The sequence below is a fragment of the Schistocerca gregaria genome, chromosome 9 (genome assembly GCF_023897955.1).
Source record: "Schistocerca gregaria isolate iqSchGreg1 chromosome 9, iqSchGreg1.2, whole genome shotgun sequence".
Classification (NCBI taxonomy): Eukaryota; Metazoa; Arthropoda; class Insecta; order Orthoptera; family Acrididae; genus Schistocerca; species Schistocerca gregaria.
In genome coordinates, this window is record NC_064928.1 from 196745677 (window position 1) to 196769559 (window position 23883).

Genomic DNA, 23883 nt, shown 5'->3' on the forward strand with positions numbered 1-23883 from the left:
GTCTGTATATTAAAAAAGGTTTGTGCTCAGTCAAACTGAGCTCTTGGAATGCTCAGAGACCAAGGAAAAATTGCTATTGCATTACTTTCATTGCTGTGCTTTGGCAAGCATTGTTCTGAAAGAAACACAAAATTTTAGTATTGAGGTTCCATCCTGGAGCAGTGGAAAAGTGTTTAGCACAATTTTCAGTACTTGCAGTATTCACACTTTTATATGTAATAAGTTGGACAGTATCCTTTAGTGTTTAACTAATTTAATCGCCTTTTGTTAAGTCCAGACTTCAAGTTTAGACAGATTGTGATAAAATAAATAATTTGTATAGCTTTATAAAGAGAATTATTAATGTGATAAAAATACAAAAATAGTGCACATATTAGTCACCTCTCTTTAGAAGAGAGAACTCTTAAATCTCTTTGCAATTGTAATTTGAATTAGTAACGAATGGGGAGAGAGAAACAGGTGTTTAAAATATTAAATTTGTGTGACTTGTGGATTATGCTTTTCCAAGACAGGAAAGTATGATTGTGCTAGTCAAAGAGTCTTTCGATCAGTGTGGTGGTTTAGATGCCAATGTAGACTTGAAGAAACTGTGCCAGTTTTATTGTTGTAAATAAAAGTTGGTATAAATTGTATATTTCTTCAGAAATAGCAGATAACATATAAGAAAGTAAATGTTGGAATGAAATTAACATATTCAGATTTTAAAGAGTAATAAATGAGTATGTTAATATTTTTCAAATCTGATGCTAAATCATCAGCTTTTATTTAATATGTTCAATTTTATGAACACCTTATATAGAGTTAGTACACAACTCACATCCTTGTAGTATACAGTAAAGCTAAGTTCAATAGTGGATTATGTGATGGTGATGGGTAGATACCTAGTGCTGCTCTCACTGTATGTTGTCATGTGATAATCAGCTTTTTTCCATACTCTTGTTACATTAATTGTAGACTAACAAATATTCTAGTCTGTCTGTGAAGTCTTTGTTATTGTTGTTAGTTACCATAAAAATAAAATAAAAAATTACAAATAAAATCATATATCTTACTTATTACCTAATATATAAGTGTGGAGATCCCACTTATCACCAAATATTCACAAACAAATGACCAATGCAGTTTCAAGACTGGTGTGGTGGTACGTTCTATGGGACCAAACTGCTGAGGTCATCGGTCCCTAGCCTTACACGCTACTTAAAACTTACGCTGAGGATAACACACACGCCCATGCCCACGGGAGGACTTGAACCTGTGACCGGGGGGGGGGGCGCAAACTGTGGCAAGACGCCTCAGACCGCATGGCCGAGACCGGTGTATCAAATTTGTTTTCTTCAAATGGAATTGCAGCCTCTCCGTTGTGCCAATATAGTATTTGTGGCAAGTCTTGCTGCTCTTTAAGGATTCTGCGTAAGTTAGTACCACACCATCAAATTCTTAATCAGTAACTATCATTGTATACATAACTAACATTTACAGATTGACATTGTAAATATGCTGAAGCATATGAAGAAACTGGTATAGGCTTGCATATTCAAATACAGAGATATAGAAACAGGCAGCGCTACAGTTGGCAACGCTTATACAGGGTGAGTCACAAAGATATGCAAATACTTTAATATGTTATTCTACAAGTAAAACTAAAGAAAAACTTCATATAAACAAGGGTCCACAAATGTTTAGTTATGGAGTTAAGACTATTGCCTGAAGTTTTACTGACTTCACTAATATGAGGCCATCGCATAACTGTACAAGGTTAAAGTTAAACGTGATTTCCATTTATTTTGTTGTTATTGGTCTGGTGAATCTATTAAAATGCATCCCAGACATGTATCTACAGTAGTTTTCCAGAACATCCAGAGAAGCAAAGACATAATTTTGTAAAAAAATTTAATTTATTAACTACTTTGCGCAATTGTTTTTTTTTTTTTTAATTCCAGGCAACTGCACAAAGTTTTCAACAGAAGTTGTAGAGAATTTAATTTTGGAAAAAGGATGGAAATAACATTAACTGAAACTGCATGAATGTGTCAGATAATCTGCTGTTATTAATACCATAGCACATGTGAATTCATGTTAAACTGGAAAAAACAAAGCTCAGTGTTAAGGAAGTTGTACAGTGTACATACAATTTCACAATACATTCACAATAAATGATACCCGGGCTACATTGTGCAGCATTCATAATATCCTTATCATCGTCTTCACGTATCGAGAGCTCGTACTGATTATGAATGCTAGGTAGAGAACATGTCTCCCGTAACATTCGAAGTACTCAGCTAATGGTTCTTGCATTTGGAATCATCCTAGTTGGATAATGTATGTGATATTTGTTAATTGCACCTGTAGCATTACCATCAAATCTGCCATAAATAAACACCATATTGGCATATTCCTCTGTTGTAAATTTGAAAGGCATACCTATTTCATAAATAATCTACAAATTACGACAGTTACTGTGTGGTTTCACTTAAATACACTGTTGTTATTATGTTCTATCATTGAACAATACAGAAAACTAAATAGTTTCCAGGTTAGGAAACAACTGAAACTACTCACTAATGGTTGCCAACAATGACATAAATGTTTCTACATTCTTAAAGGAAAGTAAACAAATTTACTTTTAGAATAATCTTTGCTTCTCTGGGTGTTCTGGAAAGCTATTGCAGATACACGTCTGCTCCATGTTTTATTAGATTCAGCTGACCAATAACAACACAATAAATGGGAATCATGCTTTACTTTTACCTCGTACAGTTTTGCGATGGCTCCATATTAGCGAAGTTGGTCAATTTCAGGCAAAATCTTTTATTATCCATAACTCTGTAACTAAACATTTGCAAACCTATGTTTAAATGACCTTTTTTCAGTTTTACTTGTAGAATAATATATTAAAATATTTCTATATCTTCATGAATCACCCGGTATAAGACAAGTGTCTGGTGCAGTTGTTAGATCAGTTACTACTGCTACAATGGCAGGTTATCAAGATTTAAGTGAGTTCGAATGTGGTGTTATAGTCAGCGCACAAGCAATGGGACACAGCGTCTCCATGGTAGAGACGAAGTGGGGATTTCCCCCTTTGACCATTTCACGAATGTACCGTGAATATCAGAAATGTGGTAAAACATAAAATCCATGACATCGCTGCGGCCGGAAAAAGATCCTGCAAGAAAAAGACCAACAACGACTGAAGAGAATTGTTCAACTTGACAGAAGTACAACCCTCCTGCAAACTGCTGCAGATTTCAGTGCTGGACCACCAGTAAGTGTCAGCGTGTGAACCATTTAATGAAACAAAATTGATATGGGCTTTCGGAGTCGAAGGCCCACTCGTGTACTCTTGATGACTGCACACCACAAAGCTTTACACCTTGCTGGACCTGTCAGCACCGACATTGGACTGGAAACATGTTGCTTGGTTGGACGAGTCTCGTTTCAAATTGTAATGAGTGGATGGACGTGGACTTGTACGGGTATGGAGACAACCTCATGAATCCATGGACCCTGGACTGTTCAAGGTGGTGGAGGCTCTGTAATGATGTGGAGCATGTGCAGTTTAAATTATATGGGACTCCTGATACACATAGATATGACTCGGACAAGTGATACACATAAGCATCCTGTCTGATCACCTGCATCCATTCATGTCCATTGTGCATTTCGACAGATTTGGGCAATTCCAGCAGGACAATGCAACGCCCCGCACATTTGGAACGGCTACATAATGGCTCCAGGAACACACTTCTGAGTTTAAAAACTTTCACTGGCCACCAAATTCCCCAGGTATGAATGTAATTGAGCATATCTGGGATGCCTTGCAACATGCTGTTCAGAAGAGATCTCCACCCCCTCGTACTCTTATGGATTTATGGACAGCCCTGAATGATTAATGGTGTCAGTTCCCTCCAGCACTACTTTAGACATTAGTCGAGTCCATGTCATGTCGTGTTGCGGCACTTCTGTGTGCTTGTGGGGGCTCTACATGATATTAGGCAGGTGTACTAGTTTCTTTGGCTCTTCAGTGTATATGAGCAGCATAAATACACCTTCTTTACATGAATTTGGTGTTAGTGTACTTCATTCAAATCCTCACAAGACAATTTGACAATGGATACCTCCTATCTCAACAAAACATTTTATTGTTGAGATAAAGCCAAGTTCCATGTGGCATGTTACTCAAGCCCTGAACAACATTTTAAAAAATGTAAATTTAAATACATTTTTACTCAGTTTCTTCCTGTTCCCATGAAACAGAAATATTGCGGAATTGCATTTATGGAGTAAGTCTCTGAAGAGTTGAGACAAATTATCTCTGGTGTTCTGGCAGATATCAGCAGTTTCATTTTTCAGTATCTCAATGGATTCAGTGCAAACGATTTGTACCCATCGCATGCTTCATGTGTATGCTGTGTCTCAATGGGAACTGTTAGTGTTTCCAAGATTTTTTTTTGGAATTCTGCCCATTCAACAGATTGGTCCCCTTTTAGTCTAGTGCAGTATTTCAGTTGTCAGTATGCTTCAACAGGACAGTAAAACATGAAGGATAACCAGTACTCCAGCAGTAGCAGAGAGAGAGAGAGAGAGAGAGAGAGAGAGAGAGAGTATACAGGACAGTATTCATCTTCAGAACTGCCAACACAAACATATAAAAGTAAAAATACGTATCACTAAAATAGCTATCTGAAGTTTGGTTCTCTCCATGTTAAAGGGAAAAGGGAAGTGCAATGTGATGATTTGTATCAATCGAGAGGGTTCATGAATACCCCTCTATCCCTTCTTAGTGACGAATGACACTCACAACTGAGAATTATAAAATTATATGTCATACGTAAAAAGAGCAGATATTGTGTGGGGGTTGTTATTTTTATTTGCACACTGTAAGCCCTGTCAAAGGATGATGTGTCTTCAAGATGGGATGGCGATGGTAGTGACTTTGTGGAAGGAAATACCTGCTGGGACACAGAAATAAACATGTCACGGATCGCCGGCCAGCCGAGTTCCAGTGTGTACGGAGAAACAATTGGAGTTTGTTAAGGAAAGAGACATTTAAATAATCTTTTGTCTCTCTTCCTGATTCTGATTCAGAATTCAGACATTATATATTTAACCAAGAAGGTGTAGCTGTAAACAAGGTACTGTATGTTTTGTGAAGAGAATAAACAAGTTATTAATGCTAAAAAGGAAGTTATTTGGTAAAGATTATAAATGTGGTGTCCCAATTCTTAACAGGCAGACCTGTAGTCTGACAAAAACCAAAAGGCACAATGGCTAAGAATAGAAGGTAAAGGAAAGCCAGTTTACATTAAATGTTACTCCTCAGCAGACCACTCAGTGGCCATTATGAAGAAGACCCAACTCTCGTGTTTACTACATATTGCCTCCTCTCATGGGGTCTAAGTGGCCTGCGTTTTCTTTTTAACCTTCCTTACTCCCCTGGAAAGAAATATGTTCTAAAATCTATGATAAAATCAAACAATAGAAAATCAAGGTAGGAATATCAACAACATATGAAAAAGATAGATTGCTGCTTACCATAAAGATGACACATTAAGCTACAGACAGGTGCAATTAAAAGACACTTACACAAAGCTTTCAGTCACAGCCTCAGTCAGAAAATAAGAAATACCTGCCATTCATTCATGCAAGCAAGCACACTGTGAGGTTGAATAGAATTGAACTGAATTTTATTTGATCCTGTAAGATTGCATTGTGTACAGTACATGTACGTGTAATATAGGACATGTCAAAATAGTAACATTCATTATTACTTATTTTTCTACCCCTTTAGCTTACATTTTTCATAATTGAAAATGAATAATAATATATACAAATTAATGGCATAAGTATTCTGCAACACTGTAAAGCTTTTTTTCAATGAGATAGTCGTTAAGTTTCTTTGGAACGTCATTGTCAAGTACACTATCTTGCAGGTTTTTGGGCAGACTTCATAGTAGTCTGATATCAGAGTACTGGAGTCCTTTTTCTAGCATTGACAGTCGGTGGGGTATGCTCTGTACTTCCTTCTTGTATTGTGGGTGTGTACACTAGCATTTGTAATCCAGTCCTCACTACCTCTTGTGATGTACATTATTGTTTTGTATATATACAGTCATGAAAAAGTTAAGATACCTAACTTCTTGAAACAGTTTGTGCACATGTCAGAGGTCTTTCTTCTTAAAATGGTCCAAATTGTTTTTTTGTAATGTGAACACTCGTTTTGTCTCTTGTTTGTTTGAGTTTCCCCACAGTCACACCATACTGTAAGTATGGTTCAACTGTATACACTGTATACAGAAAGTTCTTGTCTGAATACTGTGATAGCTGCATCATTAAGAATATGACAGAGCTCAGTTTCTTACAGACATTATATATATATATATATATATATATATATATATATATATATATATATTAAAAACAAAGATTCCAAGACTTACCAAGCGGGAAAACGCCGGCAGACAGGCACATGAACAAAACACACAGACAGAATTACGAGCTTTCGCAACTGGCAGTTGCTTCGTCAGGAAAGAGGGAAGGAGAGGGAAAAATGAAAGGATGTGTTTTATATATATATATATATATATATATATATATATATATATATATATATATATATACAAAATAGAAAGAAACTTCCACATGGGAAAAATATATTAAAAACAAAGATTCCAAGACTTATCAAGCGGGAAAGCGCCGGCAGACAGGCACATGAACAAAACACACACACACAGAATTACTAGCTTTCGCAACCGATGGTTGCTTCTTCAGGAAGGAGAGGGAAAGACGAAAGGATGTGGGTTTTAAGGGAGAGGGTAAGGAGTCATTCCAATCCCGGGAGCGGAAAGACTTCCCTTAGGGGAAAAAAAGGACAGGTGTACACTCGCACACACATACACACACATATATCCATCCGCACATACACAGACACAAGCAGACATATTTAAAGGCAAAGAGTAAGGGCCTTCCTGAAGAAGCAACCATCGGTTGCGAAAGCTAGTAATTCTGTGTGTGTGTTTGTCTGTTTTGTTCATGTGCCTGTCTGCCGGCGCCGGCAGACAGGCACATGAACAAAACACACAAACACACACACACAGAATTACGAGCTTTCGCAACTGGCAGTTGCTTCGTCAGGAAAGAGGGAAGGAGAGGGAAAAAAGAAAGGATGTGGGTTTTAAGGGAGAGGGTAAGGAGTCATTCCAATCCCGGGAGCGGAAAGACTTCCCTTAGGGGAAAAAAAGGACAGGTGTACACTCGCGCACACACACACACACACATATCCATCCGCACATACACAGACACAAGCACAGACACAGCATTGATGTCTGCTTGTGTCTGTGTATGTGCAGATGGATATGTGTGTGTGTGTGTGCGCGAGTGTACACCTGTCCTTTTTTTCCCCTAAGGGAAGTCTTTCCGCTCCCGGGATTGGAATGACTCCTTACCCTCTCCCTTAAAACCCACATCCTTTCTTTTTTCCCTCTCCTTCCCTCTTTCCTGACGAAGCAACTGCCAGTTGCGAAAGCTCGTAATTCTGTGTGTGTGTGTTTGTGTGTTTTGTTCATGTGCCTGTCTGCCGGCGCTTTCCCGCTTGGTAAGTCTTGGAATCTTTGTTTTTAATATATTTTTCCCATGTGGAAGTTTCTTTCTATTTTATTTTTATATATATATTTCAGTTCATTTTCCACAAGAATACCTCAGAATCTAGTAGATTCTACTTCTTCCAGACACTCTAAATCCATGTCTACAGCCTTCTCCTTGTTTTAAATACTGCATTCATAGTCTTTTTTAGATTTATAACCAGTTCATTTTCCAACAGCCATTGAGCTGTGACATTTGCAGATACGTATGCTCTTCTCTCAAGTTGTTCCGTATTTTGTTCACTATTTAGTATTGTCATGTCATCAGCATACAATATTTTCTTTTCTTCCTCCTCAACATCTATATCACTAACAATCACATTAAATAACAATGGCCCCATTACCGAACCATGTGGCACTACATATGTGATGGGTTTGGTTTCTGATTGCTATTGTTTCCTAATAATGCATACTTCTTGCGGTTGCACGAGTATGATTTTATCCATTCACCTGGTTGCCTTCGAATGGCATAATTGCCAAATTTTTGTATCAGCATTACATGGTCAATGGTGTCACATGCTTTTGAAAGATCCAGAAACATCACAGAGACAACCTTTGTTTCATCTAAGGACTGTAAAATGTATTCTGTTAGACTGGCAATTGCTGATTCTGTAGATTTACCTTTTCTGCATCCATGTTGTGAGGGTATGAGAATGTTATGTTTGTCCAAATAATTAACTAATCCGGTATACATAAGCTTTTCTAGGATTTCCGAGAAAACTGGTCTGTAGTTGTTGGGGTGGTCCTTATCCCCTTTCTTGGACACTGGCACCACCTTTGTTATCTCCAGTTTGTTTGGAAAAATTCCATCTCTGAAAGAACAGTTTGCTATGTTCAGCAGTGGTGTTATTATCTGCTCACTTACCAGCTTTATTACATGATTTGATATTTCGTCATCACCAGCTGATTTTTTCTGTATAGTTTTCCGTAGTTCATCTTCCATGACTGGTTCTAATAACATGGTAATGCATGAGCTTTTTGGTACCTTAATACTGTTCTGTTTTTGACTATTTCTTTCCAATTTTAAGTTTTCTACTACACTGCTATAGTTATTATTAAGTATGTTTGCTAATTCTGTACCATCTGTGACCACTGTGTTGTCTATTTCAATCACCCAACTTTCTCCTCCTAATCCTTAAAATACTTTGTTGAATCCCACCTATATGGGCCATACAGAAAGTAAAGAATGTTTCACATAACCAAAATGTTTTAAAATTAGAATAATGCAGAAACTTAATACACAGATTTTGGCACATACTATGTCTACTTTACCAAGTACTTGCCTTTGGTATGAAGGCACTTGTCATACCTTGGCACCAGTTTGTGTATATCCTCTTCATACCATGTGGCCATCTGGCTATTCAACCAAGTCATGATGGCATTCTCACGCCTTCATTTGTAAGGTGTTTACCAGCCAAGTGCTCTTCAGCTGTGGAAACAGGAAAAAGTCTAACAGTGCCATTGCATGGATGCCTTCCTCCTTCACAAAACCTTTCTCCAGCCCCAACATACCGTCCACACATCGTCCTACCACCTCCACCACTCCGATAACCCCTCCCTATAGCGTGTGGCGGAGTAGCCATTGGCCACCACCATCAGATCCCTGTTCGGCTCCAACCTCTCTTTCCCGACCCCACGGAACACCTGATCCTCAGTCCCTTCTTCTCTGACCTTACCATTACCTGAGCCACCAACTATGGCCGCCCTTCTGCCCCTATTCCTTTTGACTTCCTTTACCATATCGACCATACCTTCTCCTCCTACACGATTGCCACCAACCCCAACATCCATAGTCGTTCCTCCACCCAGATATGCCTGGTGCATCGGTTCCTTTCCACCCTCCAAGGTGACCTCGTTCCCATTCCACAGCACACCCGCCCCAAATCCAATACCACTCCCAATGTCATCCTGGCCTCCCCTAATCTCCTCGGCTGCATAGCGGTGGACGTCCTTGACCTGATTGGCAGTGATCATCTCCCTGTCCTCATCACCATATCAGACAGTCGTCGCCTCTGTCCCTCCCCCGAAATATGTCCATGATTATTCTCATGCCAACTGGAATGCCTACCGAGATATCCTCATGATGTGGACCGATAGCCACCCCCTCGCCTACCACCACACTGATGACGTTACCCATGCTGCCTCCTTACTCCAGCAGACTTTGTCTGAGGCCTTGGAGGCCCACATCCCTACCACCCACCTGCACCATCCCACTTTACTCCCACAGGCCATCCTCCTACGTGAATCCCGCCGTCTATACCATGCCTTCCTTCACACGCGTGACCAGGACACACTACGACAGCACCAGCAAATGGCGACAGAGATGTACCCATCTTAATGCTACCCTACCTATCAACTAGTCCTAGTACTGGTCAGCCTTCCACCGTCTTACTGGATCTAAACCCCCCTCTACTACCCTCTCCTTCATGGTGAACACCCATTTCCTGATAACCTCAGTAAGGCCAATCATTTTGCTTTTAACCTCTCCAATATCTTTACCCTCCCTGCCGAACCCCAGTTCGATTACTCCCTCTTCCCTGATGTTCGTGATTGAACTGACACCTCTGCCCCTCCACTGGTTTCCTGGCTTCCAGCGACAATATAACACACACTGAACTCAATGCCCCGATCACTACTCAGGATATCATATTTACACTCTTCATGAAACGCAACACCACTCCCGGTCACAACCGTGTTACCTATCGTCAGCTCTGTGAAGCTCCCACCTCCTTCCTCTCCACCCTGGCCAGACAATATGATGTGGTCATGTCCCTCAGTTTCTACCCTGACCTGTGGAAAACCTCCCAGATTCCGATGTTCCTCAAACCCGTCCGCTGTCTCCTCCTACCGTCCCATCAGCCTTACCTCGGTCTTCAGCAAGGTCTTGGGATCCATCCTCACCCAATGCATCCACTAGCACCTTCGCCAGCACCGCCTCCGTCCCCCTACCCAATGTGGCTTTCGACCATCCTTCTCTGCCGATGACCTTCTCCTTCACCTCACTCACCTCCTCTCCAAACAACTCAACTCCTGTCCCTCTGCCATCTTCCTCTCCCTCGACCTCGAACGTGCTTATGACCGTGTATGGCATTCCAGTCTCCTCTTCAAGCTCCAAACCTTCACCCTTCCTGTTAACTATGTCCGTCTGATTGCCTCCTTTTTTTCCCAACGTCCTTCCTATGTCACCATCCATAACACGGATTCCTACACCTTCTACCCCTCTGCCAGTGTGTACCAAGGTTCTGTCCTCTACCCCCTTTTCTACCTTCTTTACATGGCAGACATGCCATTGCCTTCACCTCCCTTACACCTTCTCCCGTACGCTTATGACACTGCCTTCCTTGCCCTTGCCCCCACCCTGCAACACTCCCAGTACCTTCTCCAATCCCATCCTGACCGGTTCACAACTTGGTGTAACCAGTGGTTGCTCAAGGTCAATCCTTCCAAGACCCATGCGATAATTGTAGCAAAAACCACCCCTTCCTTCCGTCTCCTCAATTTCTATCTCACCATCTACGGCCGTCCTATCAACCTCACCCCCCACCCTCAAGTACCTTGGTGTCACCCTTGATGGTCCCCTCTCCTGGAACCCTCATCTCGGGATGATCCCAGCCAAGGCACACTCATCAAGCTCCTTTCTGGCCACACATGGGGTCTGGACCCCTCCACCATCCTCCACACCAACAAATCCCTCATCCACCCTATCCTCTGCTATGCCCATCCCGCCTGGATCTCCGCCCCTCCTACCTTCTACAAATCTCTTCAAATCTAGGAACACCATGCGCTCTGCTTCGCTTATCGCATCTGTCACCCCTCCCCTACACGGATCCTGTATGACGTAATTCTGTTCCCGCACCTCCTCCTTTTCCTCGAATGGATATGGATCCTTTATACCTCCCGCAGACTTGATCCCACTCACCTGCTTGTCTCTCCCATCCTTTCCCACCCCCGTCCGCTGCCACGCCTGTACTCCCACATCCCACCCACACCCCATTTTTACACTCCATACCCTTGCTCAAGGTAGCTTCCGCCAACTCCCCTACCTGATGATGCCCTTATCCCCTCTACCTACCTCTCCTACCAACTTTGATCCTCCCCTTCCTCCCCCTGTGCTTTTCTCCCAGGGCACCTCCCTCCCTCCCTCCCTCCCTCCCTCCCTCCCTCCCTCCCTCCCTCCCTCCCTCCCTCCCTCCCTCCCTCCCTCCCTCCCTCCCTCCCTCCCTCCCTCCCTCCCTCCCTCCCTCCCTCCCTCCCTCCCTCCCTCCCTCCCTCCCTCCCTCCCTCCCTCCCTCCCTCCCTCCCTCCCTCCCTCCCTCCCTCCCTCCCTCCCTCCCTCCCTCCCTCCCTCCCTCCCTCCCTCCCTCCCTCCCTCCCTCCCTCCCTCCCTCCCTCCCTCCCTCCCTCCCTCCCTCCCTCCCTCCCTCCCTCCCTCCCTCCCTCCCTCCCTCCCTCCCTCCCTCCCTCCCTCCCTCCCTCCCTCCCTCCCTCCCTCCCTCCCTCCCTCCCTCCCTCCCTCCCTCCCTCCCTCCCTCCCTCCCTCCCTCCCTCCCTCCCTCCCTCCCTCCCTCCCTCCCTCCCTCCCTCCCTCCCTCCCTCCCTCCCTCCCTCCCTCCCTCCCTCCCTCCCTCCCTCCCTCCCTCCCTCCCTCCCTCCCTCCCTCCCTCCCTCCCTCCCTCCCTCCCTCCCTCCCTCCCTCCCTCCCTCCCTCCCTCCCTCCCTCCCTCCCTCCCTCCCTCCACCCCAAGCTTCCTACCCCCCATACTTTCCCCTCCATTCTGCTCTGCCAATGGCATCAACACCCTCCCCCTCTCCCTCCTACCTGCACCTCTTTCATTTGGCAGGTCCCCAGCTTTGTGCATGAACAGTGAATCTTCGTGCGCTGGAGATCATCGCCAGTGCTTATGTGTGTCTTCACATCAGTGCTTTAGTGTGTCTCCGTTTGTGCTTCTTCGTACACATGTGTAATTTCTGTCTCCTCCAATTGTGTACGATGATGAACGTTTTTTTATTAGGACAGCGCGCCTGTGAAGGGTCTGGAGTGTTTTAATATATCTGTCCACCGTTTTTATCTCCTGTGTTTGGTTTGCTTTTGTGTCTCTCTTTATACTGTGTGTTATGTGTGGCCAAAGGGCGGCATAGATATGCCACTGCCAGCCTACCTTTATTGTAAAGGTGTCGAAATGACAATGGAAAAAAAAGAACGGTCGTTTTACCCCTGACGAAGATGACGGTGGTAATCATCGAAAGCTTGGGATTTTATCCAAATTTGACGCGGCAAGTAAACCGAGAACTTGACTCTGTCTCGAAAGACTTTGTAGCCAAACCGAACCATGCCTGCAAGATTATTTCTGCATGTGTATGATTATGAACAACATGGACAAGAGAGTTTTTTTACTTCTGTTTTCTGTTGTAATGGAAAGAAATGTATATATATTAATATATTTTGTTCTGATATCAGTCGTTTTAATTTAATTTTCTCTACTGCTATGTTCGAGGTTAATGTCCTTCTCTTTTAGTGATGTAGTTCCTCCCTTTTCAGGTTCCTGTCATGCTAATTTTGAAGCAACACCCTTAGCAACTCTGCTGTTTCTTTCTCATTATAGAATACTTATTTTTCTGCTAAAAATTGGCAGTTTTAAGCTGCTATAATTGTAAAAAAGAAAGAGCACAGCGAAGGTATCATGTCTCCAGTTACTTCCCCTTTGCGCCGGCCGTTGTGACCGAGCGCTTCTAGGCACTTCAGTCTGGAACCGCGCGACCGCTACGGTCGCAGGTTCGAATCCTGCCCCGGGCATGGATGTGCGTGATGTCCTTAGGTTGGTTAGGTTTAAGTAGTTCTAAGTTCTAAGGGACTGATGACCTTAGATGTTAAGTACCAAAGTGCTCAGAGCCATTTGAACCATTTTTTGAACTTCCCCTTTGCTCCACTATTACATGATTGCACAATCAAAAATAGTGTATGAAATACTATTTCTGAAACATTTGTTGTGAGATACAGTAACACGTTACTCCAGGTTGGCTGTGCAGCATACGTACATTTCTACTTCAGCAACATAGAAAGGATTAAGCTTGTTCCTTGTAAATGTTGGCACCTTATTCCTCATGTATGCGCCCAGTATAATCGTAGCATCATAGCAATAGGATCCATATATGTCCAAGAACTGCAGAAGAGGATACACAAATGATGATGTTCAGTAATTCAGCAAAGGTACTTTCTGTACAAAACAAATTGGTGTTGTCACGAGACGTCAATACAACAGCAAGCTAGCCAGTAACACATCTCTCAACTGTCAGTCGAACCGATCGACCTGATGCCTTTGTAGTCCAGTTTGTTGCAGACACTAAAATGATTAACTATTTCACAAAGCAGACCACATTTGACAGCTCCTGCTTTATTAGGCGCCTGTTTAAAATTTATCGTCGACTACGTAGCTACATTCGGAATATTATTTCGTCTACAAATCTGCACTGAGGTGACTGGCGTCCTATTAACACCTTAATCAAATCCTTTATTTTGTTGTACACAATCTGAAACAAATTCTTCGTACTGTCCACCACAAATCTGTAAATTTCTCGCAGGACATTTGCATGTGTTCTACCTGATGTACCTGAAGTTGGCTGTGAACAAACTTGGGTATGCTTTATAAATATCTCTTCCTGGCCAAACAATAAATAACTGACCTTTTAAGCAATTTAAAGACATATCGCTCAGTTACACACTGAAGTACATTAAAACCTTAGTTAAATGTTTTGCAGTAATCTATTGACTGCATGAGACGGCACCAGTTTTCGTTCTTTGTACTACGATTTGTACCTCACTTATAGTATCGACCAGTCTGAAAGTATCCTCAACAGAGTAGTTTTGCAGTCTGGGACACTTATCACTCGCGATAAAAACTATTTCTGCAGGTAACTACTAAATAAATATGGAATGACGTACGCGAAACGACCCAATGTTTTCTTCAGTTCTTGGTATCTATTCCAGGAGTAAAAACGAAATAATAACACCAACACTCCAAGTTTACCCTTAGTTCGCCTACTCCTCTGTCACCTATCCCTGGATTTATCCTGAGGTTTTGCAACTGGACCGTAGAGTAACAATTTACAAACTTTTTTTTTTTTTTCAAAGAAAATTCCGCATTGGCTGTATGAATGATTACTACGTTATAAATAGCGTATGTGAGTACTTTCTTGCTTCATTCGAAAACTGGCTATTAAAAAGTTTAATTTACACCTTAGAATTGGGCGATCTACTAGTTTATATGAGCTCTTATTGTATTCTTTTTTGTACAGATTGCCCGAGGATGCGCCGATAAGTGGTGCGAAACCGGTCGCAGATTTAATAAATACCATTCATGCAGCCAGTGCGGAATTGTCTTTGAAAAAAGTCCAAGTTTGGCTGTGGTTTCCCGCCCTAAGAAACAACAATTTATAAACTTTTGTGTGCATGGTTTCGGAGCTCCAAAATGTTCAAATATGTGAAATCTTACGGGACTTAACTGCTAAGGTCATCAGTCCCTAAGTTTACACACTACTTAACCTAAATTATCCTAAGGACAAACATACACACACACCCATGCCCGAGGGAGGACTCGAACCTCCGCCGGGATTCCGAATTCCCTACTATTGTAATTGGTATCAGTAATTAAGTTCTTAAGTAATTATGTGGTGAAGTTCAACATCAAAAATAGTGAGCATTATTCACAAGCCAGTGAACGATGTTTAACGTGAATACCCATTTTCTCTCTTATTAACAATGATGATACACCATATCGTACAGAGAATTTTAAACAAATTGGTAGTAAGAGGACTTAAATTCTGTAGATAGAACTATGCAGCTACTAAATTATGAAAAAGTTCTTAAACTGTGTATAACTTGTCACATCTATTATAATTTGAAGCCATCTACTTCGTTCTACACGAGAGGCAGCTTAATAAGAGGCAACGGTTTCCCATTTCTACCGGAGGCTGTAGTACCTGGTTTCCAAATGAACGTCCAAAGAAAGCATTTCGTATCAGAATGACAGATTACGGAGGTACTTCATGGGCATTGTTGTATGAAGGCAGTGTAAGATATGACGACAGCAGGAAAGAGCGCGAAAATTATTGGTTCCTCATGTTTGGATGATAACGGCTATGGCTGATGCTGATTTTGTCATAGCATTTGACATGCAATTTAATGCATGAACGGTTCTTCACCGACCTCCACAACGGAACGTAATGGAACAAGCTCCTCACCGGACACAACATGGCGATTGGCAAGTAATGAACTGTGACCCATAAAAAGAGCAGGAATCAGTCCTCATGTCAATGTGAGTAAGTGACTGAATTCCTCAACAGAGGTAGGATATGCCAAAGCCGAAAGAATTCTATTAACCGAGCTTGGTTAATCAAGCCTGGATGTGATCCAACTGATGCCGAGTGAAATGTAGTAAGTTAACCCAGCAATATGCACGATATTTTGGAACTGTTTGGGCAAATGGGACGTCATAACACAGAATTCGGTTGTCGACTTGTGAAAAATGTTAGCAGGGAACAGATCCGAAATGTGATTTAATCAGGATGAAAAATTTCAAGACTATGTTATCTATCAGTATTCTACGTTTGCGATTCCATCTATTATATGAGAGTATCAGCCACACACCGCCTGCTAGAACAGGGCTCTTCCTAGATCAAGGTAACTCAGTGCACACTCTGATCGAAGGAAGAATCAGCCCTTTGTTGATTTCGCATCAGTGGCGTCAACAAGAAGGAGAGGAGTCACCGGCAACCTACACATATTTATCAAAATGAGTCAGAACTTGATATACAACTTCAACAAAGCGGTGCCGAGGGAACAGGGGGATGTTGGGCAATGAAGATAAGGTGGAGTCAAGTAATGGAAACAGCTGTCTTAGGACGACCATGCAAAGTTTGCTCCAAGTACACTTAACCAGGAAGAAGCGAAGTACGCCTGTCCAGAAGCGATCTAGAGAATGGCACCTGTCACACTGCTACATCATCGAACAAGCGTGTCAGGATTTCCTGCTGATCAGCGAACAGAAACTGAAGGATCACTCGTCTTTATGGGACAGCAAGTGCACCCCAGTTGATTGTCAGTTTTACCAAATCCCTTGGTTGAACACAAACCGGTGCACCCTAACATACTTGTCAATGAAGATCTCTTACATATTGTGTGTAGAAACAGCATAATACACCAGTCAGTTTTTGTCGAAGCTATTGTAGCTTAACGTGGCATGGAAATATGTTTTAGGCATTTCCAGCGAAAAACGTCGTTAAGCGAGGGAAGTGTCTGAAAACAGGATATAAGCATACGACGTTTAAATCTATTTGAGTCTGTTTAGCTGTGAAATTTCACTGAAACTGGACCGTATCTCGATAACTGTTCATTTTTGGCTCGTTTTTGTTGTTCTGCAAAACTGACGATTTGGAGCTACTATATTAATACTCTGTGGCGTCGATATTGCTACATTATTAAGTAGACTCGTTATTCATCAAAGGTACTCCCAAAATTAAATGTTATTTGTACTTCCTCTAAGATATGGACCGAGTTATGCTGGTAGTACCAAACAGAACTGTTGTGAAGTTACCGACGATATCTGCACGTGAAGCAAGTTTCAGTGTTCGTGTTACGTGGCTACTAAAGGTAAGCATCTCCTGACAGGCATCAGAGATTCATGCAATTATTTAGAACTAAGCGAAGAGTAGGCCTATCGTTCGAATCTCAGTATATGGCGCCACAGATGCTCCTTTAGTGCTGTTGAGTACAGCTGTAACTGCAACAGCTATTGCTTTATGTCTGGAAGTAATAGTTAAAATCGTGCCTATTCTCTACCAATTTGATGCGGAAGTGAACAGGAAGAGGCTTTTTGAGCAGGCATTCGTCAATATATCTGGCAGGAAATAGTGTTCGAGCATGAGATCTGAATGGCCTTATCGGTAAGACCAAGGGAAAACGGCTAATGTGTTATGGCTAGTGTCTTGTCAGGAAATGAAAGGGAGGGGGTAGTGAATTTTGATTGACATTTCATTTAGTGACATGCAACACCTATTTCCCACAAAAGAATACGCACATGGCAACAAAAATGGTTGTAGAGGAAGTCATATTTCCTTATATGCAGAACCCATCAGTGTCAAAGTCAACCACTGCTAACCCCAAACGAAGAAATATTTCGCAACCGTCATGTTGCACAAATGGAAGAACAAGACCAACAGGACTAAAAACTAGATGGTGAAGGAACGCGAGTTGTGAAGTGAGGACAAGGTGATGGTTCTACAACAGGTATTGGAAGTGCAAATATTACGTAAGTATTGGGAAACAAACGGTGCTGGCATTCGGGAAGTAGGAGACTCAGTGCCTGCCAAACTTTTGGTAAATGGCCCGCTGGACAGGAACCTGGTGAAGAATAAGGCTGTTTGCTGAATGGACTGTGGTAACAGCAAACGCAGCAGCATGCAGTGATGTTCGGGGAACTAGAGCGAACTAAAAGGGATACCAAAAGTTTTGAAAAACCAGAGCATAAGGCAAGGCAACGAGAGGAGAGATCGCAAATGACTTAATCCGAAGTTGAGCGAATGGCGCTTCTGTAAATAAGCAGTTTCGAGGAAATATGCTATCAATTTTTTTGCATATCTGCTCGACGATGAAAATCCAAAATCATTATGTGATAATTGTGTTTCCATCCATGAGAACCGAACCAGAACTGACCGAGCAAGTAAAAATGGGCAGATGTTAAGAAAATGGAAACATGAATGACTCAAGGTCCTCCTGAAATCCCACCTGAAGCTCAGGTGTGTGTTATTGAAGGCTCTGGGACTTGTCGCGGTGAATGCTTTTTTTCTTCATGCCTGTTGCGTCATGTTACAGGAATCACTTTGAACGCAAGGGTGACATACAGGACTGTAATTACAGATGAATCAAACAAATGAAACATAATGTGAAAATCTAGAAGGTAACAGTAATGGAACGGGAGAAAACAGCACTAAGGATTAAACAGTTTGGATTAATGTTGGGGAAAGAAGCAACGCTTCGATCCATGCACTTCCGGCAACATATAAAGAAACACTGGGAGCGGAATAAGTAGTCGTTTATAGTATTTATAGCGGACAACCAAGTTCGACTGCAATGAATCTTGAGGCGTATTGTGGCGTTTCTGCCACTAATTAAGCAGATAATATATCGATTTAATATTATTGTTCACTTTTAATTTGTAAAAGGTGATCCCGATTTCATGTCCGCCTTCCTTGAATTAACCTGCATTCGAGTAATTTACAGTGCAACAATCGCAGCGACCGATGCAGCCGACGACGCCATTACGTGGAGATATTAACTTATAAAAATTAGCGGAAGCGAAAAACTCGCCCGCTATTAACATAATATACATTTTTCTCCACAGCCACCCGACGTTGCAGAATATGCGTAGCTTTAAGATTCTTATTTTCAGTACCACAACACTGGACTCGCATTCGGGAGGGCGACGGTTCAATCCCGCGTCCGGCCATCCTGATTTAGGTTTTCCGTGATTTCCCTAAATCGCTCCAGACAAATGCCGGGATGGTTCCTTTGAAAGGGCACGGCCGCCTTCCTTCCCCAATCCGATGACCTAGCTGTCTCCTTCCCCAAACAACCGCCCGCCGCCCCCCCCCCCCCCCCTCCTCCCCCGCCGTCAGTACCACAGCCGAGAACCAGAGCGAGGACTCCGACTATAATGCAATGGTTAACGGAGGTAAGACGAAATAACTCGCGCGTACGTGGGGCGCAATTGTAATTAATAACTGAAGATTTTTTGCTTTAAAGTTAACTGACTAGCCGAGGAAATTTATATTAAAAGTTAATTCCATTGTTCGACTTATATGGTCATGCTTTAAGATTCAGTGAGTCTACCGTTCATTAACGTAAAAAATAATTTATACTGAAGATTAAATTGTTAAAAAGGAGAACTTCACAAAAGCATTTAATTGTAAACCAAAATTAAAGTAAATATCAGTTTCATTAAGGCCCACCACGTAAGAAGGCAACAATCAACAGAATAATAATATATTAAATTACGACGGCCGTCAGACGCGAGAAGTGTTGATGCCTCCGAGCTTCTCATCCGCCCCTGTCTTGCATAACCTAGCTCCCAAAAACGTCCTCAGTGTTTATACGACACAGCTCAATTTTTACATAGGATTTCCTCCTAATAATTAACGCGGTTTGTGCTCTCATTAATACACTTCCAGCTGCCTTGCTCGCTCTTCATCTCTAATATTTATAGCCTGCCCCTCAGGTTTCAAGTCATAGCTTCACAATTAATGTGTCAATAAGAAGATAGTACGTTAATTAACAATGGAAAGAATATCGTAAAGGCGACCAGACCAGTTATTTTTTGAACCGATTATTTTATGTAGCTAATAGTTTCTATCCGTGCTTCACAAAAACACAAGTAATTATTTTTGTGGTATGAGACAGCAAAGGACTTGGAAGAGCAGTTGAATGGAATGGACAGTGTCTTGAGAGGAGTATATAAGATAAACATCAACAAAAGCAAAACGAGGATAATGGAATGTAGTCGAATTAAGTCGGGTGATGCTGAGGGAATTAGATTACGAAATGAGACTCTTAAAGTAGTAAAGGAGTTTTGCTATTTGGGGAGCAAAATAACTGATGATGGTCGAAGTAGAGAGGATATAAAATGTAGACTGGCAATGGCAAGGAAAGCGTTTCTGAAGAAGAGAAATTTGTTAACATCGAGTATAGATTTGTCAGGAAGTCATTTCTGAAAGTATTTGTATGGAGTGTAGCCATGTATGGAAGTGAATCATGGACGATAAATAGTTTGGACAAGAAGAGAATAGAAGCTTTTGAAATGTGGTGCTACAGAAGAATGCTGAAGATTAGATGGGTAGATCACATAACTAATGAGGAAGTATTGAATCGGATTGGGGAGAAGAGAAGTTTGTGGCACAACTTGACCAGAAGAAGGGATCGGTTGGTAGGACATGTTCTGAGGCATCAAGGGATCACCAATTTAGTATTGGAGGGCAGTGTGAAGGGTAAAAATCGTAGAGGGAGACAAAGAGATGACTACACTAAGCAGATTCAGAAGGATGTAGGCTGCAGTAGGTACTGGGAGATGAAGAAGCTTGCACAGGATAGAGTAGCATGGAGAGCTGCATCAAACCAGTTTCAGGACTGAGACCACAACAACAACAACAATTAGTTTTCATCGACAGTTCCCCAGTTTCCAGCAGTCACTGTTTATAATCCATTTACACTAAGTTCGAACTGTAATCACTCGCCGACAATCCAGAATGTTGATAACCAAGGAACATCACTGTGTGAAGACAATTTCAACCTACCTTTTCCAAAACCAGCTACACACATCCGATTCGTGGGGCCTCTGTTGGTCCTTGTGAAGGGCCCTTTCTGAATCGACTTCAACAGTTATTTACAATATTGAGAGGCTCCATGCCCAGGAAACTGATATAAAGCGCATACAGTTTCAGACATTTTAAATGTAGTTTACATACTAAGTTCGGTGTCTGTTTCAGTGCATTGCAGGTTTTGGTATATCTCAGTATCTCCACAGTATGCCACATTGAAGGGAGTATGTAGAAGAAACCATTTAGGTATAACTATTTTGTGTCTCTTCTTTATTGGACCCCTATAGAAATGAGATTGCTAACCTGTAGAGCAATTTGGAACTATTTTGAGTACATCGCAGTACTCACCATGCTAATGTTTTTCTTCCATTCCAGGGAATCGCCTGTTCAATTTGTACGGTAGCAAACAAACATGGCAAGTACGTAATTTACCACGTCGAAGACCTAGCACATAAACTTCAAAATTAGGTAAGTGATAACATATTATTTACTTACACACTAATAATTGGAAAATGTCTTATCCCAGCGGCGGCGTCGAAACCAAATAAAATAACTTCAACAGACAGAAGCCTGTTTCGAACGTAAGTAAAATTACATATGGCACCGTATGTCCTCCGTCACTACCTGTTATAATGGGCGCAAGGAGGAACTTATTAGATTTATAGCTTTTCCGTTTCTAGGAAACATGTCTTATAAAATGCAACGTGTGGTCTATGGACACGACTGTGATGTCGCATTTTCTACCAATAACTTATAACGGAATTTCGTTTGTTTCAGCAATAACGATTATAATAAGCTATTGCAATCAGGCTTTTATATATTGAAATGTAATTACAGCCCTATGTAATATGCCGTCCTCTGACAGTGGTAAAAGCTTTCTTATGAACTGCTCATTACTGCGATTTCCTCGTGTGCCCGACGTCTTCAAGTGGAAGAGTCAGCGTGCTTTAACAGTTTGTGGTAGACTCCCGCAACCCAAGAAACATTTACTCTGGAGAGGTTGGTTGCAATTATCTACGTCGCAATATAAAACAATCAATCGATCACAGCACGTAATTCTACTGAGGAGAGAATTATGTACGTCACGTATGAAATTCGGTCTTGTCGACCAAGGAGTTCATGTTCTTCAGTATTAAACTAAAGGAACTTTCACACTGATGTCTGAGGACTAGCCTATCACAAACAACTACGTACCACAGGTCTATAAACGGAAGACCATCTAGAAAGACTCGTTGGGACAACTTACAAGATCTCTTCGTAGCTGAGAGTGAGAGTGTTGTAGACGTATTAACTCCCACTGTTGATGGAAAAATTAAGAAATTAGCTTTTTTTCCTAAATCAGCCGTTATTCGCCAACAGCAGACAGTTACTGACAACTGAACAAGTCATCTCGCCAAGAATAAAAGATGTGGATTGATTTAGAACAAGTTGGATAATGAACGTATGTCTGGAACAGAAGGAAGTTAATTGTCTAATATGAAAATGCCTTGCGAATAACTTCAGATAGAAATCCTACATCGTACAAAATGTGTAATACATCCCGTGAGAACGAGAAGAGAATGAATGTCTTAACGCTACTGTAGCAAATCGGTAAGTGAAACACAGGTAGTACAGTCGAAATTTAGCATTTTACCTTATAACGGAGAAACCTGAAACTAGCAATGAAGTAGCTAGAGCAAAGGTGAGGTAAAATTTTGTTTCTTTAGAGGAAAAACCCCTTGCGCAGGAACCTGTAGCAAGATATCGCAATTAAAAAATGGTGTAGGATGAGGCTATTTACAAAATCGATTATGGGCAATGTGAAAAGTTCCGTCTAGGTCGAACCGTCAGATCTTTTAGTGCATGGTGTAGAGCACTCATCCAGAAACGACGGGATAAACGTCTTGTCACACAGATCACCTGAGAAACTCATGATGCTCCAAGTGTCGATAACTGAACGCCTGTCTTTCACAAAGTGAACGAAGGGAAATTTATTTACAGCCTTGCCGAGATCCATAGCTTTCTCTGACAACCCCATGAACAGACCGAACTAAAAGATTCCCCACGAAATTTATCGGATACTCCACGCCTTGCACACTTTGCAGTTGACATGAAGAGAAAAATTAAACCGAATTTCCTGTTCAGCTTCACCACAGTTCAGTGTCATGACACGTGACCTAGGGTTCCGCGTTCTTTACCATTTCCCGTGCTGCCTCTTTGCTAAACAATGATAGTAATGGTTGGTTGGTTTGTTTGTTTGTTTAAAAGAGGGAAGAAAGGGACCGAATTACGAGGTCATTGATCCCTTGTTCCTAATGAAACAATGCCACAAGTGTGAGAATAAACCAGACGAGGCACATAACAGAAAGAAAGGAAAGACCACAAGAACGAAGGAAAGGCAACGGACACTAAAAGGAACAGAAGAGGACAAGAGAACAACCGATATGCAAGAAACTGTAAAAAGAGAGTAAAACAAGGAAGCAGATTACAGTGGCTGGCCGATCACGAAAGTGAAAAGGAAAGGCCAGCCACCCTGAAACACATTAAAACCTTCACCCTAAAAGCACTAGGGTGGAGGACACAGAGGGACAAAGGACACGTGCTAAAACTCAGATTGAATGATAAAACCCACCCTCACGCATGAAACGTAAAACCAGATCAGAAAATTGTCTGCTAAAATCAATGATAACGAGTCCAGCAACAGAAGATGAAGTCACAGGGCAGCCAAAGAAGGACATAGCAGAAGAATATGGGTCACTGTCAACCGGGTGCCACACCGACATTGAGGTGGGTCTTCAAGGCGCAGGAGGTAGCCGTGGGTTGCCCATGCATGGCCAATGTGGAGCCTGCAGAGAACTACAGGGTTCCTGCGAGACACACTCATCGAGGACTTCCACAC